General features: G+C 40.6%; 1 long non-coding RNA gene across 1 annotated transcript in view; it reads right to left on the bottom strand.

Moving 5' to 3' along the window:
- Positions 1–19,735, bottom strand: part of LOC142037595 (uncharacterized) — a 28,449-nt gene extending 8,714 nt beyond the window's left edge. The window contains exons 1-3 of the long non-coding RNA XR_012652416.1: positions 19,562–19,735; positions 13,510–13,603; positions 1,842–1,930 (exon numbers count right to left, since the gene is read on the bottom strand). This is a non-coding gene — a long non-coding RNA (uncharacterized LOC142037595). The remainder of the gene's footprint in view (positions 1–1,841; positions 1,931–13,509; positions 13,604–19,561) is intronic.
- Between the last annotated feature and the right edge of the window lie 266 nt (positions 19,736–20,001).

Raw genomic sequence — 20,001 nt, 5'->3', positions numbered from 1 at the left:
ACAACATCTCTGAGCACCTGCCAGTGCACACCACGGCTGGGGTACACAGTACACAGTGGCCAGCAGCTCCATGAGCCCATGGAGACCCTAAGGAGGATGCTTACCAAATGTAGTTTTAATAGTGGGGTTTGTTTTGAAGTAAGCCTCTTCTTTTAGCCTCAGTTTAAGGAAAAATCTGACTGTAAGTAACCTTACACAATAAAGCACTCTGTTCCTGTGAGCATGGCAATGTTTAAAGCTTTTTCTGTAACCATCGTCCCTATCTATATTTTTCAGGACACTGTAATGATAATATAGTCAGCCTCCTCTTAGTCACACAGGCTGTTTGGGAGATGGCATCTCTGGGTCTGAGGTGGGGGAACATCTGCCAGCAGTCTGCTTTAGCCAGGAAAATCCTCTGGCACACAGGGTGAGTCAGGAGCCTGCCAAGTACACCGCACTACGAGGGAGTTTGTAATGAAGCAATGAAGCCTGTGCATGCTTCTTTGCCTCCGTTTTATTGCTGCTATGGAGGAGCATCCTTATGTTATGGCCCAGCTGCTGACTTCTTTTGTTTAGATCTACCAGCTCATTTCCTTTTCTGTCCTCAGCTGATCTTGCAGCTCTTCAATAGGGCTCTTCCTATTGAAAAATCCTGTTTGACTCTATCCCCTCTTCCTCAGCACCACCCTTGTATGTGGCTGTGAAATTCCTCACTTAGTTCTTTCTGTCCCTTGATCATGACCTGACATCTTTATCAGCCTCTGATATTCGGGCTGCTGGTATACAGCAGACAACAGCTTGGGGTTGGATTTCCCTGTCAGGAGCCTGGGGAGCTGCCAGCAGTAGTAATGAGGAAGAAGGATAGAGAATCTTAGCCAGATTCTGTCACATGAATCTTAAGAGTAACTGGGGACCTCATGGCAGCTTGGATATACATGCCCTTTACACCTGCCCAGGACTTGCTTGCATACTGTATTTTTCTTAGCATTTTTTTCCTGATCTTTTGAATAGCATTTTGGAGCAGCTCTCAGTATCAGCAGCAGGATGAATAGGGTAGTCCCGTTCAACTTTAATTTCTAGTTTGCACCAAGGACAGTATTCAAGTATCAGCTCTTACTATTATAATTATATAAATTTCCTTGCATCAACCACCCAGTCAAAGGAGTGCATGGCCATACCAAAAGTTGTTTCAAGACCTTTGCTGGCATCTGTTGTATATTGCCTGAACTAAGAAAGAGAATGGGTCTTTTCAGCCATTTAGTAATTCATACCCAAGGTCTTTGTTTCTGCGGTACAGGAATGAAGCTGGTCCCCAGGAAAAAAAAAAAAGGTCAAAAAGACCCCAGTGTAATCTTGTTTCGCTTCATGATTAACGGCAGCTAGCAAAAAAAAGGGATCTGTTTCATGAGCTTTAGGTTGCTGGAAACATACTGGAGTCATGCTGCTTTGTCAGCTGAACAGAAGCTCCTAATGTGACACACTGCTAAAGTAGACAATGCCGCTCTTGCATACAGAAGCATATACTGAAGGGTATATCAAGTAGGATGGCTATTGTATGTCTGCATGCAGTCCTGAGCAATTACTGCTAGAATAGTCTCCAGGCTTACTGCCTGCTGTTCAAAGAGGATGCTGATAAATTATAGAAAGTTCAGAGAAAAGCCACAATAATGATTGACATGCACATGACCAATCTTCCTTGTCCAATGAGACCTGTACCAAAATCTTTGTTTGATCAAATGCCAGGAAAGGGCAAGTCCAGGCATGATCAGTAGAAGACAACATTGGTCCCCCAGGAGTCCCACTGCTCACTGCATGAAAAATGAGACAAGACCATGATAGAAGACGGGCTGGTGACTCACCTTCTTCCATAACCATGCCGTGGTCCTGGCATGAGATTGCACCTTAACTGCTTGCATTTCACGTAGCTCAAGCACTGTTGGTTAGCCACCTGGAAAATAAATGTCATATATGAGAAGGACCATGAATTCAGACTACTTAGCTCATCAAAAAGAAGGTTAAGGACTGATATGTTCAAAGACTGATACATGACTAACAAGACTCTGATAACAACTGTTCAGTTCAGCAAAGGAAGAGGACTCTGAAGGTTGCTTATGAATAGTATCCTTATATCTCAAGGTGAACAAACTCTTTTTGAATGTAATCCAGCATTTGGCATTTTGAAAAAGAAAGCTCAAGGCAGCCACAAACTCCTCTTCTTCCCTCTTAAAGCCATTCTCCTCTGCACAGCCCTGTGCACAAGTATTACTTATTTACATGGTGAATGGCTGTAGGTGTACAACTAAAAGAAATCTTGTAAAAATAAATATTTTTTTTGGCTATATTGAAAAGAACAAATAAAAATCCTCAAAACTATTTCTAACTTTCTACTTTGGAAATATCTATTTATGACATAGGAATTTGTAAACCTGAATAAAAAAAAAAAGTACCCTAAACTCTAAGCAGTCCAGCTACTCCAGCAGCTCATGTCTTTTCTGATGGTGGCATGTAGCTGCCAACAGTGTACACTTACCAGCAAATTGTGCAGGGCCTTCAGACTTACTACAGAAAAGAAACCACTCAGAAGCCCTTGGCCAGGATGACCTCTGCTAGCCGAGTTTTAAAATTTCACAGTGTATTATGGCACAGAGCCATTTTTTGCAATCTACAGGTATGCAGTGAGAGTATGCTACTAGGAGATGAAGAAAAGCAGGGGATTCTGGGAAACCAACACTCTCAATTACAAAACCTTAAATAACATTAAATGTATTTTTATGAAACATCACAATCCCTCTTTCTGGGCTTCCATAAGAATAGGCTAATAAGAACCTCATGACAACAATGAGTGCTTCAGCAGCCATTATTGTGTCTAGTCAGGTATTAAAACAACAACAGAATTATTGTATGTTACTATTAAATCCCCTTTGTTACCTGTCCTGGTTTTGGCTGCAATAGAGTTAATTTTCCTCCTAGTAGCTGGTAATGTGCTGTGTTTTCGATTTAGTGTGAGAATAATGTTGATAGCACACTGATATTTTAGTTGTTGCTAAGTAGTGCTTACCCTAAGTTAAGGATTTTCCAGTTTCCCATGCTCTGCCAGCAAGCAGGTGTACAAGAAGCTGGTAGGGAGCACAGCCAGGACACCTGACCCAAACTAGCCAAAGGAATATTCCATACCATAGAATTTCATGCTCAGTATATAAACTGGGGGCAGTTGGCCAGGAGGGGCAGATCGCTGCTTGGACATCGGTCAAAGGCTGGTGAGCAATTGTATTGTGCATCACGTGTCTTTTCTGGGGTTTTATTTCTCTCTCTTTTCATTATATTCCTTTTCATTACAATTATTACTATTTTTTTATTATTGTTATTATTATATTTTATTTTAGCTATTAAACTGTTCTTATCTCAACACACAAGTTTTACTTTTTTTTCCGATTCTCCTCCCCCTCCCACTGGGAGGGGGGAAGAGTGAGCGAGCAGCTGTGTGGTGCCTAGATGCTGGCTGGGGTTAAACCACGACATCACCATTGATAGAATTGATCGAGTGCTCTTCAGCGAATAAGCACATTGGTGAATTACTCTTCTTCTTGGTCAGCTGTTGTGTTGACAGGACTCTTATCCTTTGAATGGTGGATGGTATGTGTTGCTGCTGGGAGGCAGCAGACAGAAAGTCAAGCTGAAGGCTTAGGGGACAGGCTAAGAAATGCCAGTGGAAGCTTGTGCAATGTGTGAGAATCAGCCAGATTCAGAAGGGAAGGAGAAGCCCCAGCTAGTGACTGTAAGACTGATCTTGGACAGCCATTTGGATTTTCTTCCTGCTGACATGGCTGATAGTTGCTTTTAAAGATGCCATAGTGATTTCAAACATTGTTTGGTTTTCCTAGCAGTTTCAGAAACCATCTCAACCTCCAGGAAGACAGACATTGAAATAACTGGCCAGAGAGGACAACACCAAACATTGTCACCACAGCAAAGGGAAATGCCACTTTTTCACAGGCAAACGTATTAGAGGAAAAGGAAAAGTGATTAGGAGAGTCTTCCTCTAAATTTAACAGTTGCATATCATAATTCTCTGTGTGAGTCCAAATGTTTTTGCTATCATGAGCCCAACTCTACCAAATTAAAAGGGAGCAATAGAAAGCAGCAAATCAACCTATACTTGCTTTCTGTACCTCAATGTGCCACATCCAGTATCTCTGTGGTTTCCAGTGATCAGAGAAAGAACAGCCTGTGATATTAGGCAGGTATTTTTTCTCAGCAGTAAGAGTTTGTTTCCTATTTTTCCCTAATGCTCTGTCCTGTCTCCAGCAGTGGACCCAGTCCGGACATCCCGAGCACCATCCCTACTCCCGCACGCCAGCTGGGCAGAGAGAATTGGTGCAATGAATTTTGCAGCTACTCTCTGTGCGCACCCGTCAGTGTCACTGACCACATTCCTGGGACCTGACACACGCTGGAACACCTCTCCTACGCATTTTTCTCCTCCAGTTTTGGCTCATGCCAGTGGTTTTCTTAGAAAAATGAACTAACTATGGTCGTATGACTTTAAAACGTAAAGCAGACATTTTGGCCCCTCAGCAAAACAGTTTTAGAGCGAAATCCCATAAAAAGGTACAGATGTTGTTTTGACCACCAGAGGGGGCCTGCATTGTCTCAGATTCATAGTAAAAACAGAAAATCATGTTTTAGGAGAGGAAGAAAACGGCAAGTATGTATTTATACTAGGGTAGCACCTACAGGCACTGAGTGATGACCAGCTGATTGCAACACACGGATGATGTGAAGGGAAAACAAGTTTATGTGGGGTGAGTAGGGAGTGCTGCCTGGCACCCACCCCATCAGCTGTGCCCAGAAAGTATCCTACAGAGGAAATTCTTGAGGAATAATATGAGATTTTCTGTGAATCTGTATGTGAAATACGATGAGATTATTTTGGCGGTTGTATTGAACCACTGTCTCCCTCCAAGTTCATTTCAGGAAAAGTAATACTGTAGATGCAAGTCAAATTTTCAAAAGTGTTATCGAATGTCATCATATTAATATCTCTGTTTTAATTTCAAATGGAACATTTTCCAATCATCAATATTTTATCGACATTTTGCATAGATCTAAGACAGGGTTAGGCATCCCAGCTACTGTACAAAGAATACACTTTGGAAATACAGTTTCCAGTTAATAATTCTAATTATAGTGAGAAATCCTGGCACTAAATTTAACATGTAAGGGTAGAAAAGCTTAAAGAAAAGAAAGGGTTTTTTCCCCTAAGAAAATGAACTCATATACAACAGAAAGATACCACTTTTCATCAATCCCTACTTAGTTATCATACTGTATATCTCAAAAGCACTTGTTTTTCCTGTGCCTGCACTTTGCTTTTTTTATCTATGTAAAATGAATGCAAAGCATGTGTAATACCATACCTCATGCTTGTGCTCTAAAGCAACTTTCACCAAGCATCCATATATAATCATATACATAACAAGGCAGCAGAAATTCTAATCCTGTATTTAATGTAAAAAATCCTGTTTATGTTCTGTGACTTTTACAGTAGGCCATCTATACAAAACAGTGGTATTAACACCACCATATAGAATTTAAAAAGATAGTAAAGTTACTGCTGCTTGAATAGCAATTGACCAACTTGCATGTTCTTGCTCGGAAACATTGTACAAAGAAAACAAGTCTTCCAGTTGAAAGCCTCATTCCTACAGTCATCCAATAATACATAAATAGGACCACTTAGGCACACAGCATTTGTTCTCCACCCTGACTTATTAATCTATTTGTAGTGGATATGAGAGCTTGTGGGTGGCCTGACAAGGTCCTCATTCAATTTTATTTAATTACTCACTTGATTTCACTTGAAAGAACTATTAAAATGACATCTTAATTGCTCAGTGTTATCCAGAATCTCTTTCAAAGCCCATAAACTGTCAAGGATTAAAAATGATGTCACTTTTCTGAATTCCCTATTCGGGTGTGTGTGGGAGAATCTCCATCCAAGCCAAAATAAATCCATAAAGACATAAAAATACACAGCCCTTGAGGAGGGGGCCAACTCTTCCCCTCCCCCGATGCTGTACTTCTGCTGTGAGCAGGATTTGGGGAAAACAGATGATAGATGAAGCACTACAGCCATAAAGGTTTAGGCAGGAAGGGAAAGTCATGTTTGGGATCCTCAGATCCTGGAAGATGGAGGTTCACAGCCACACCCCACTCCACTCCCCAAACACATGGGAACTGCCATCCAGGGTCAGATGAAAGATCCATCCAGCCCAATATCCTGCCTTTGACAGCAGACAGAGGCAGATGCTTAGGAGAAGAATGTAATAACAGGGTGCATACAGAGTGATTCCCTTTCCACTTCCCCACCAATATCCTCCCTTTTTCCAACAATCAGCAGTTTCAGGATTTCCTGAGCCAGATGTTGCATTTAATAGCCAACAGCTATTAAATAATAATAAATAAATAATAGGACTACTTTTAATAGACAAAAAGAAATTGAGAGCCCTTTCCATCAAGAGAAAGATACAGGGTCTTGGCTGTAACTGCAATGTGGCTAACGCAGCAGCAGCCGCAGAGAGTGGCTTTACTGCTTCTCTGAATTCAGAGGTTTCTTCCTGTTTCTGACCTTCACATATAAAAATGTCATAAATTCAGGATTAGCCCTAAGGAGAATTACTAGCCATCAGACTTTATAAAGCTAGATTATGTCATCAGTAATATTATTAAGCTATCTATTAGTTGTGCAGAAAGCCCTGTTTTTACATGCACAAACATACAACCTATGTCTGCAAGCAGATGTTAATTGCAAGGCATAACGAATCTAACCCTTAAATATCTTACATATCAGAAAAGTTTGGTTGGACATTTGATTCAAATGCACTTCAATCTAGCTGGGAACTGGAAAAATAATAATACAAAAACAGATGAATGTTGGTGTAGAAGCATGGGGCATTGGTGCAGTTGGCCATAAATTCCCTTGAAGTGCTGCAGACTCCTTGTGCAGCAGACCTGTCATACATGGCTATAAGGATCAGCTCTCAGGGATCCAGAAATGAGATTAATTTTTACCTTTGGAGAAGGGCAGAAGTAAAGACAGAATTTCTTCAGGAAATCAGATTTTCCTGTGCTTGATCTCCATGCATAGCTTTGCCTTTTCTTTGTCTTATTAACTGATTTGAAGGAAAAATTGTCTTTTATTTCTGCCTTAAATAAAATAATCTCCCCTTCTCCTTCTGATCAAATGCCACCCACTTTCTTGGTTTTTAGCTTTTATTTTTATGGAGTTAACTCAAAAATAACCGAACTTTGAAACCTGGCACGCAAATAATTCTAATCTTAGTGTACACACATGTTCAAGCTTGAAAACAAACTGAGTAAGATAAAAATAAAGGTGTTTGCAATTCCAAATATGGCTGCTTGGCATCTGCTAAGACCTTTAGAATGTCCTGATTAAACTCCCCCATATTTTTTGACCTGACACAGATATACCTGTCTGATCTGGATGCTCAGTAGGCTCTGTAGAGGCAGCAGACAATGAAGGAGAGAGATGCCTCACAGTTATCACAGCAGAACGTTCTGGATGGTGAAAGAAAAGGAAGAAGAAATTGCCTAAACACAGACACACCGGAGAGTGTTTTCATCCAAGAACTGCAGCTCCCAAATACTTTCATTGAATTCTGCTACTTTAAGCTCCGCACTTACTAAGCACTTGACTCTTAAGCCATTCCAGTCCATCAGTTACTCAGTGTATCACAATATACATTGAACTGGTCATATCACATTCCATTCTAGTGAAACAAGAGCATCACTGACTAATATTGTTACAATTTAGCTCCTGATTAATCAGAGTATTTAGGTACATGTTCACCTTCAAGGAAGAAGGATACAACTCATGTACCGAAGTGGTTTGCTTAGTTGGAGTTTACTTAGTTTGGAGTTTACCTACTCCAAAGCCCAAAAGCCATACACCCTAATGCCTCTGCATTGGAGTTCCCAGCATCTTTAAGCTGCCCAAGGGAGACTCAAAATTGAGACATCCCCAAGATCAAGGTCAGACCTCCCATTAGGTAGGGATGTGCAGGTCTTCTCTATTTCTTCTCTTCTCTCTCAGAAGCCTTTAGAGAAGTCAAACACCTTCAAGGAGCTGGGGTCCTCTCAAAACGTTTCCTCTCTCACAGAGGGTTGCAGGCAGTGGAAATAATGCTCCCTTTCCTTCAATCCCAACCCCCCTCCCCCTGCCTTCTTTTGCCATTCTGCCCAAGCCTCTCTGCACTCCACCATGCAGTCACCAGTTCTGCCATCCCTGTGCAGCCATACAAGAGGGACAGAAGAAGAGAATCTGTCTGTAGGGCTGAAAAGGGAAGACAAGGCAGATGGAGAAACCAAAATCATCCCTTTCTGTAGGCCCCTTTCAAGGACAGATGCAAGAGAGAAACTTGCCCGTAGCTTTTGGCAATTACATTACATTTAAAATGCTATTAATTGATCTTCATGTTGTCAGTAAATTCTTTTAAAATCATGAGAAAGTATAGCTATGTAAAGAGAAACTGTCAGAGACTTTACACATTGATATGGCAAGTTAGGATTGCCACAAATATCTACCTGCATGCCATAGCCAGTGACTCCTGTTAGAAAGAGCAGCACCACTGCAGTGTATTAGTATGGGTGTGCGTGTCACTCAGAAGTGTGTCCAGCCTGAGCCCTGCCATACCCATGCTGGGCTTAAAGTTACATTGATTCACTGAAAAGAAGGGAATGTATAGTTCTGGGTACCACTGAGGCATACACACGTAAGTAAAATAGATACTGGCAATCTTCAGGGCCCCAGAGATACAACAGATCATCCATCTGAAAAGTCTTTTCTATCACGTGAGAAAGCGCACTTAAATAATCTCTGAATTTTCTGAGCATGAAGCATGGACAGCTTCTCAGAAAATGTTACAAATACTGAAATTTTTCAAAGTATGCTTGAACTCTAAGTTGGATTTCTCATGAAGAAGTGAAGTACTGAGAGCCACTGCTAGCAGACCAAACCAAAATACACATTGTTGCATTTGTGTGTCTATTTTATACATCAGAATTTGACTTTTTCTCAGGCATGACTTCAAACCAGAACAAATGGATCAGTTTCTTCTGTGCCTATGTATGCGTATACATGGGCACACCTACATACAAGAACAGCAGTCATAACACATGGTTTATCATTTAAAAAAATCCTCCTATGGGAAAATAATGCTGAAAGTGGCTTCTTCCATTTCCTTAGTTTCCAGTTATGAACATAGCTCTCAAGAAATTAGTGTTTCTGCCTGTACTTACCCAATTTACATTCCATGTTAGTTAAAATTCAAGGAATCATTTAGCTGTCTCCTACTGGCATGTTGTCCTGGTTTCAGCTGGGATAGAGTTAATTGTCTTCCTAGTAGCTGGTACAGTGCTGTGTTTTGAGTTCAGTATGCGAAGAATGTTGATGACACTGATGGTTTCAGTTGTTGCTAAGTAGTGTTTAGTCTAAAGTCAAGGATTTTTCAGCTTCTCATCCCCAGCCAGCGAGAAAGCTGGAGGGGCACAAGAAGCTGGGATGGGACACAGCCAGGGCAGCTGACCCAAACTGGCCAACAGGGTATTCCATACCATGGGACGCCACATCTAGTGTATAAACTGGGTGGGGTGAGGGTGGGGGATCGCTGCTCAGGGACTAGCTGGGTGTCAATCGGCAGGTGGTGAGCAATTGCACTGCGCATCATTTGTACATTCCAATCCTTTTATTACTACTGTTGTCATTTTATTAGTGTTATCATTATCATTATTAGTTTCTTCTTTTCTGTTCTATTAAACCGTTCTTATCTCAACCCACAAGTTTTACTTCTTTTCCCGATTTTCTCCCCCATCCCACTGGGTGGGGGGGGGAGTGAGTGAGCGGCTGCGTGGTGCTTAGTTGCTGGCTGGGGTTAAGCCACGACACATGTGCTGACTGCAGACATGTAGTCACACACAGTCCTGCAAGCACCACTCTTGTCAAGCTTAAGAACTCAGTTTTCCAAAATGCAGCAATGACAATTCACTTCAAACAAGACAGTCCAGTAGTTGTAATTACACCATAATCAGAACTGTCAGTGGAAGCAGCATATTTTCTGACTAAGAAATTGCTGGTCACTTTAGGCCTATGCAAAATATGGGGAAAAAAACCCTAATTAAACACTTGCTTTGGAATATTACACTAAAGATTTTTTTAAAACTTATTTTTTCCCCGTTTGCTGCTTGCCAGATGTTAAGAGGATTGCTGGTGCATTTGCACAGCTGATGGAGATCTTTGAGCACAAAGTTTACAAGAGACATATAAAATGCATCTCCTATTCTCAAATACAATTAATTATTTTTAACTACCCCAAGTGAAAGCAATAAAATTCCCTGCTCAGCGCTTGAGGAATGAGTATCTGACAAGGAATGCAGCAGAACTGCCCCCAAATAACTTTGCCCTGACCCACCAAACACAGGGATAAAACAAATGAGATGGTTCTTCACTCCCCTCCTCCTTTTCTGAGAAGTCAGCATTCTCCACTGAAAATAAACCAGTGTCAGTAAGTGACAATTCTGGAATTCTCCCTGGGAGTTAAATCCTAGCTGAGACACTAAATCACTTCACGAGAATGTGTACTATTGTGAAACATTTGTATCAGGGTCCCTTTGCACTGTCCTTGGGGGGTACATTCTTTTTTTAATAAAATAGACATTTTATTCCACTTGGGCACATCATAAAATTGCCACGAAATAATACTTCATGAGGCAGTTCTGTAATAATCAGAGAGACATGCTGGGTACATTATTCTAAATGTTACTCCTAATCCTCCAGGCAAATACTAATGGATAGTAGCAATTTGTGTAGTCACTGGAGCATAAAAACGAACTTTTAAAAATATCTAACACTTAAAAAGCAAACAAACACACACACACATTAGTTTGCTTGTTAGAGCACAAACAACTTCCCCACAAAACATCTGAGAAAGAATGAAATGGGAAAAGTTTGGACAAATCCAGTTTAGTCATTGGGTGTAAGTCTCTGCACTAGGAAATTCTGATGCTTTCCTATTTTATACTGGCACGAATGCTACTGCACTAAAGGAGCAACAAAGGAAGCAGTAATATGCACAAGAGGAAACAGATTTAGCAAACTGAAAAACATTACCTGTTTCCCTGCTACAGGACAGTGGATAACATAGCTATCAGTAGACATGTTAGACCAAAACTAGCAAGAAGAGATTGCAGAGACAAACACCAGATGTGTAAGTGACACTGCATATAGACACACAAAGTCAAGGTCCCCAAGTAAACAGGCCTGTTTCTACTAGAAAAATGACACTATGCTATGTCTGATAACTGACCTTGTAGGAGGCAAAATCCTCTGACTTCAATCCATATGGCTATGATTCAAACTTAACTTGTCACCTGAACTTCTCCAAACTTCCACTGAAAACAGAACACATTGTCTTGGAATCACTGAAGAATTTTAATGTGTCCTTCTCTTTTCTAATTAAGTGGTTGAAAACAAACAAGCAGATTGACCCACACATGCAGCAAGACTATAAGTTCCCCATTTTTCACTATGCTCCCCTTCTTCCCCACTTTCAAATGCTGAACCTGCACAATTTCACCTTTCCTTTTTGGAAATTAGGAGCTTTCATGCTTGAAGGCAGCAGGAAAAGCTGCTGCCAACCTCCTCGCATTCAGACCCTGGACAGCAAGATATCCCAGCTAACGTGTCCTGGAAGCCTGCTGCCGAGGTCCAGGCAGTGATTCAGAGCTGCCCCGTGGGGCCAGCATAATAGAAGAGCTATTGAGCCCAGCATGACTTGACCTGGCCTCTTCAGAGCCACGTCCCATGGCATCCTCCAGCCATCCTGGCTCCCAGAGAGGCCTTTATCCATGAACCTGGAGGAACAGGAACAGCAGGACATCAGATGTCCATGTAGTACTTGCATTGATATACGGCCCCTGTCATGCCCCTTCTGGGAGCACCTGGCCTCTTGGTCAGACACAAGCTCATTTTTTTCCTCAGGTACAGTAAGTCCAGGACAGAGCTTACCTCTATCTCAGTGGTCAGGGCATTCATTTAGGAGGAAAGAGTTCTGGCCTTGGTATCAGTGCCAGAAATTATTTGTAGCTTCTTTTTAATGAACAACAGACATATGCATATATAAATATACATATATAGGCATATATATATTTAACTAATTGCGCTTTGGTCTAGCACTTGCCAAGGGTGGGTACCCTCAGCTTATTGTGGTAAGTGATGCATGGTACTAATGAGCACTATTTAAATTCTGAGGGAGTCATATCCATGTTTGTGCAGGCCTAATCCAACTGTCTGTGCATTAAGTACATTCTCAGCTTTCTGACTCCACTGGGTCCCTTCTGAGGGCTGCAGGACCACACCCAGCATAGCCAGAAAAGTAAGCGCTCCTGAGGCTCCAACTGGAGATGCAGAATAGAAATCCAGGCACCTCAAGAAGGGAGGGACTTGATGACTGTAGGACTGGGAGGCAGCAAGGCAAGGGCTTTCTGGCTTGGTGTTTCGGTATTTCCAGCTTGAGCACCTATGCCTTTTGTGGCATTGAGCCTGAAGCTCCAAGTTCACAGTAATATTGTGCACATGTTACCAGATAGGAATGCTTCTTCTTCAAATCCTACCATCTATCTTTATTGTTACAAATAATTTTATCCAAATTATGCTGTAAACATATTTTCCCAAATTGTTTTCAAGGAGCAAATAAAATGAAATACTACATCTATGAAAAAATCCAAACAAACATAGCACTTGTTTTGTAAAGACTAACTGCTTTTCATGAGAATATTTAAGACAAAGGAAAAGGAATATGTGTACTTGGAGCTTGATAGAAGGATGAGGTGAGGGCAAAGGACGCTTATAATTTGAGTATTCTGTCTTTTGAAAACTGCCACTTCTCCTATTTATAATATGACTCAGTTCATTAAATGAACTAACCTGAACACAGAAGACATCAGTATTCAGCAAACACTGTTTATTAGTCAGCATTCATGTTCAGAGAATCTTAGCAACATCTCTGTGTTTGGTGGAAATCTGTGAAACTACACTTTTAGGGGACAGAATCTGCTTTTTGAACTGATCTGAAAAGTACCTTACATTCCTGTTTATAATTAAAACAGTACAAATTAAAATGGGAAAGTACTAGAGACCAATCAATTGCAGGCTTCACAAAGAAAAATAAATTCTGTGTGCCCAAAACCTTGAATTGCAGTATTTGAAGATCATTGACTTCCTCTGATATAGTTATCCTAAGCTTTCAAAATCAAAATGTCACTATAACAATTTCTTGAATAGTTTTCTGCCTTTTCCCTCTCTCTAGATGAAGAATTTCCATCAAAGTATGTTGCTCACTTAAGCATTCATATTTATGCTGATTCTGTATGCCAAAAATGAGACAAGAAATATCAAGCATGTTTTTCATAATGTATTGCCAGACATAGAAGAGACAGGATCAAGTTAGTTACCTTCAAGGCCTCAGCAAAAATGACAGATTGTGCTTCTGGTGATAGAAGCGACCAGACCAATATTCATTCTCTGTCAGGCAACATACTTTCAGCTCTGGAAAGACAAGAAGACAAACAGCTGAACCAGTGTTTTCTCCCTCTTAGAGGTAGCTCTGCTATCTTATGTATCAGTGGGGTGGCTATGTTACACCACAGTCTCTCATAGGATATTACAACTAAGGAGAGGCGCTTGGGAAACTAGTAATTGGTACTAAAATTGCCTGGTCTTTCACCTCTGTTGCTGGTAACTCCACAGGTTTCCCACTTCCATGCTTGATGAGATACCTTAACTTTGGGAAAAATGTTCACGCACTCAGAGCTGTGACACACATTTCAGTGTTAACCTCATTTTGCTGAGCATACATCACTGCCTCAGTGCAGGCACTGGTGTTCACATTATAAAAACAGATGCTTTAATGCTGTGCATAACGACATAACAAGATCCCATGGCTAGAAGATGAATTTAGGTAAGTTCAAATGGTAAAGCACACAAATTTCTACTGTGAGGAAATTAAGCAGTTAAACAGCTTATGAAAGGATGCAGTAAATTCTCCATGACTTCAAGTCTGTATCAATATTGAATTTTTTCACACCTGGCTCAAATGTTCTGGGCACAACAAAGAACTGCAGGGTGAAATTCTATGGTTTGTCCTATAAGGAAAGCTGAAAGAGATGAATAGTAATAAACCCTCCTGGTTTTAAAACCTACCAGTTCTTTGACCTCTGATCAGAGTGCCACCAAGAATTTGGAAGGATTCTCCAATCTATAGTTTTCAGAATTTTAAAATTTTATAATTTTGGAAACATGCTCCTAATTTTTAGTTTTTGCTCCATTTTTTATTTTCCTGACTTTTTTTTGGAAAAAAATATATCAAAAAACAAAACAAAAATTTCCTCAAAAGATCTGCTTAAGCTACTAAATATTGTTGCCTACTTCAGATATGCTCCTGGTTTTATGCATTCATTATAAGATAGTACAAAGAATTTTTTAAATTATTTCAGCAATCAACAGATACTTCAAGTGGAGCACGTGCTAAACATCTCTGCAGGCATCACTTACTGTGTTAAGGACTTACTCAATGTTTGAAGAAGCAGAATTCTAAAGTTTAACTCCAAAATCCACATTTAGTTAATTTTATGAGTAGTGAACACAAATCAGCTCCCTCTGACATGGCTGACCCACATTAGACCTATTCTGTTATATAATGTTGAAAGTAGATAAACCATCCAAACTCATTTCCCCTTTGACTTCCTACAATCTAAATAAGCTAATGCATATCTTTTTTCATCACCTGTCTTTCATATGGGGGAGAGCAGAAGATAGGGATCTGTCCTACTAAGGAATCTGCAGACAATTGACTTTCCAGAGAACCCCTACAATGTATAATTCATTTTCTAAATGAGATCCTGCCAAACCTGGAGAGTTCGTGTGCAAAAACATCCTGATGTGATTCAATATTTTATTCAACAAACTGATATCATTATTATTCTTGGCCTAGTTTCCTAAGATATTGAAAATGTGTAATCATGATATGTCTTCCCTTAATAACTTCTAAGCACATGGCCAATTTCAGTCGCATTTTGAGAGGAATAGGGTTGTGAAGTATATTCAGTTTCTACAAGGTTGTTAAACTGAACTGAGGAGAAGCGTCTATTACAGCTCTACTGAAAAATGACAACAGTATTAGACATCAGCAAATGCAACACATTGTGGGTATCTCAGCTCTGGAAACAGGTTTGGTTGGCATTTGCACTGTAGATCTATCCATAAGACAGAAAGCTATGTATTAGACCTCAGTAGCTTTGCTGCTCACAAAACTATTTTCTATACAGCAATTGACAGATTTTTAAAAATTTTTTTTAAGACAAAAGCATTTGTGTAGTCCCAACCTGCTGCGCACCAAGTGGCTGCCTGTGGGTGCCATCAAGGCTGCAGACTACTTCCACGCAAAAGATTGCCTCTACCTCCCAAGAACCACTGCTACCGTTCCTCATCCCCCACTGATGAAAAGGAAGACCTGGAGTCTTCCTACTTAGCCAGGCACTTCAACCCAGGAACTATCATCTCTATGCCACGTCCTGTGAGCAGGTCCCACAACTAGTCTCCAGCCTTTGCTCCTAAGAAGGGTTGGACAGCTAATCATGCAAGCCATAAAATCTCATGCAGTAATTTCATCACAATAATATTTGCGTTATTTCATTACATTGTTATGGCTTTGGTTTGCTGTTGAATTCTGTGTTTCTACCTTCTTTTTTGTCAGTGAAGTTCTTGTCTGCAAACTAAACAATACAGAACTATGCTGTATCTGTAAGGAGAAAAAAGCCACTAAAAAACCACTAAATTGAAAAATGACCCAGCCTCTATGTCAAGATTTTTCCTGGAACTGATAAATACTAGATAGACTGCAAGAAAAATGGAGAATAAACTTTAAAATATGTCTCTAATAGCTAACCAATTTGGACAGTCCTATGGAAACTTAGAAAATCAAGTTCAAGCCACAGAGATTTAAAATACAAAGGCAGAAGGATCAGGTTCTTAGATTCTGTTAACACATAGGACAAAATACTTGTTTTGACTGAAAGATCTCCCAATATATTTTTTTTTAAAAAGTTTACTTACATAAGACAAATTTGTATGTACAGAGAATAATGTACTCTGTATACCCTGACATCATCCATCCCATCTCTCTGATCAAAACCAATTGTACTATAAGCCTAAAATACTTTGTCACTGGAAGTTCAGCTAGAAAAACAAACGCCTAACAATTTTATTGTTCAGTTCCTGAAAGAATTCTGGTTTTCATTAAAGCAAAGACTAGTTATAAAAGCTGCTTTTCAAAAGCTGTGTATGGTACCACAGACTGACATTAGGTACCTAAATGAAGCCCACAGTGAGAGTAAATCATGGCATATTTGCATCATCAATCACTAGATTTTTTGCAACCAATTGCTATGGAATTAAAGCCTCTGATAGCATCTACAGTGTGGACAGTCAAAGCATTATAAAATCGATCATTCAGTCACTTTCCCTGTGTTTTTAATTAGTTAAGATGACATAGGAGTGGCTATCTCTGGCATTGCAAAGTACCACATATAGCCAAGCCACAGCTTTTGTGATTCTGAGCAGGACTGGGGCTTATTGCTAAGAAATTTTAAAGATAATCTATAGAAACTAAACATGCAATAGTTTGGATGTAAAGTTTGTTTTTTTTTTTTTAACATATAAAGAGCCTGGTCCTACCATAAACCAGTTTTTACTTCAGGAGTTTTGCCATTGACTTAATTGGACACAGGGTCAGGACATGACAAATTATTCAAGGTGCAATAGCTGAGCATATGCCTGTGCTGGGTAAAAGTGTGCTGCTACTGTTTCTCTAGCCTTCCCTTTCACATGCTGTCCGAAATAAACTCATTGCTCTACACAGTATACCTTTCTTTTACTCTCCCTTTGTAGGGAGACAATCCTGACGAGATAACATAGATCTCTTGCAATGCAGAGTATTAATTGTATTGAATCATCTCCTCAAGCATCCTTATCTTATTTTCGGAAAGCACGACCTATCAAGAGTAGCATTAGTCAGGGTTGGGAACCCCAACATTTCCTCTGTCTGCTGTCTGAAAATTCTCTTTAAATTTTTCATCCTTATTCTCATCTGAAAGGTAGTTTTTATTGCAAAGTTTGAAAGTAAATATATCCAGCTGTTCCTTAAGTTATGCAAGGTGGAAAAAAAAATACACTTTTCCTGCTGTATGAAGAAGAAAAAAAACACGTTGCCTTTCTCTGCACAGCTAGGAACGCCTACTCCATTAGATTTGGCATGTATGTTATTCTTATACTGCAACATATACGTGATTGTGCTCGGTGATAAAACCCCCCCACCATCAGTAACAGAAAAAAATCACTTCTGATTGTATTCACTCTCCCCCGACCCACATCCAAGTGTAATGAAACTCCCCCCTTTCAGATTAAATTCTTAGTTTTTTCTACTCTCTGAGTCAGTTTCATACAATTGGTTTTAATACAAGCAGGCAAGCAGGCCAGTCACTTACTGATTTCAGTTGGTTCTTGTCCTACTGGGTGGTAAGAGCCTCCTAGGAAATGCTTAGTGACTTTTAACTTCTGTTGACCTTCAGCTGAGCACTCTCAGCATCTCAAAAGACTGAGCCCCTGCATTCACAGCTTCAGACGTGGTCACAACATAACTATGAGGTGCTTTTAAAGTAGTTTTCAGGACTGCCTGTTCCCTTCTTCTGCCAGGGACATCAGAGAAGTAAAGCATCGACTTTCCATTAAATAAAAAAGGCAAAAAAGCAGGACTTAAGCTTTGTGTCAGAGTATGGATGTGCCACCCAGTCCTTCTGAACCTAGGGGGCACCTTTGCTATTACCTGAGAATGAAATAAAAACGGCCAACCTAGAAGCTTTTATCTAAGATACTAGAAAAAAGCCCAGCATACCAAGGGAGGTGGGCCCCAGCTATGCAGCACAAAGCATGCCATAGGTCTAACTCTGCAGAATCTGTGTCTGCCTCAAAAAAACAAAAAGGAAAGTGGGCATGAGAAGAGGCAGGGATTGTACACTGCGACCCTATGTGCCTCCCTGCACGTGCAGATGGCAGAGCAGGGTACTTCAGTTAGAAAGGGCAAAGCAGAGCCAGGGAAAGGGTGTGGTGGGGACCAGGCATGCTCAATAGTTCTTTATTTCTACAGCTGTATAGGAAATTTTAGCTGCTGGCAGTCTGCCTTGGCAAGCCACACCTTGTCACCCTTTCTGAGCAGAGAGGAAAGAAAGAAAGAAGGGGAACTAAATAAGAGCCCTCTGTGGATTCAGCCACCAGTCCACCCGGAGCCAAGGGTATACCAAAACATAGTGTTTGAGTACCTGCTTTGCTTTGGCTATAAGCTAGAGATTTCTGCTTTACTCTTAAATTGAGGAATAGTTGTTGGCCTAAGTGCTGGAATAGCAAACGCTGGTAGGACTGTGAAACATATAGAAAGGCTAGATGCTTTCCCCTTCTCAGCATGGGGAAGAGCTCAGCCAAAGTACTCTGCCCCATTTGGACTCTGCACTTCATGGATGGAGCCAAATGAAGATAGCCCTGAGGAGAGCAATGGAAACTAATGTGAGGTCCAGAAAACCTGACGTAGAAGGAAAGACTGAATAAACTGGAGTTGTTTAGAGAAAAGGATTGAGAGGAGACTTGATAACAATCTTCAGCGTGTATGGCTGCAAAAAGAAAAGGAAAGGAACAAACTCTTTTCCAGGTCCAGTGTGGACAGGATGAGAAGTAATATGCTTGATCTGCAGTTTGAGAAATTTGGGGAAAAGAGTCCTCTAACAAAGAAGAAAATAGAACACTGGCTAGTTTGTCTGGAGAGGTCATTATGGGTGGTATTTAAGAACAAATCAGACAAATCGCTATGACAAGTGATGTTGGTTTAACTGATTCTTCCTTGGGACAGGGAGTGGACTTCATAACCTTCCTGAGATCATAGATTGAGAAAACTTTAAATGAGATAAACTGCATATCATGGTTACACTACAGACCCCAAGAAATCACATGTGAATGAAGGTCAGCAAGGACTGCTCCATACTGACAAGCCAAATGGATTCCTTGACACTTCAGACAAGGATCTTGGGTACTTATTTCACGCTATATTGTCTGCGAAACATCACCTACTGATGCTCACTCCCCTTTGCCATTTCCAAGTCATTTCTGCTTATGTGGGAGCTGATTCAGAGAAGACAGTCTTCCAGTCATTGATAGCGCCTCACTTGGCCTCCTTTCACATGAGGAAGGAAGGGGTCTGGGAAAAGAAGTTGTATCCTCACACCAGTTGTTAGAAATCACAGCTTTTTTTTAGGTCAACAGAATTCTCTTATGTCTGCTTCCAATTTGGATTAACAAGGAACTGGAGCATCTCTACAGTAAGCAGAGCCCTGCGGTGGGAAAAAGCCTGCTTCTTAGATAAGTTAATAAAGAGGACTAAAGAGAGAGCCACATCCTACATACCTCCTGTATGTGCAAAGGGGCCAGGAGCCTTCTGGCCACCCCCAGCTCAGGTGAATCCTCTCCTCCGACCAGCCCAAAGACAGCAGAAATCCTTCCAGGAAGGGTCACCTTCCTTTTCTTCCTGCTGGTTAGACAATATCCTCGCCCTTACTCAGCTCCACAGGAAGCACATTCTGGTGAGTGCTGCCATTTAAGGAATGCAGGCATGTTAATTATTAGAGCTTCAAAGGATATAAGTTCCAGTGGGCTGGATTCCAGAGCTCTGAATGAAATGAAAACCTCATCTTGATCTCCCTTGGACCACAGTGCGGGTTGTTAGTGAAAAAATTAAACTAAACTAAACTAAAAAACTGAGTACACACAGAAGATGGTTTACCAGTACAAAACAACAGTACACAGCTTTAGGAATATGGGATCTTTTTAAAGCAAAAGCTGGTTTT

Source organism: Buteo buteo, chromosome 12, assembly GCF_964188355.1.
Source record: "Buteo buteo chromosome 12, bButBut1.hap1.1, whole genome shotgun sequence".
Taxonomy (NCBI): domain Eukaryota; kingdom Metazoa; phylum Chordata; class Aves; order Accipitriformes; family Accipitridae; genus Buteo; species Buteo buteo.
The sequence above is the reverse complement of the archived record's forward strand: the minus strand, read 5'-3'. Positions and strand labels throughout refer to the sequence as shown.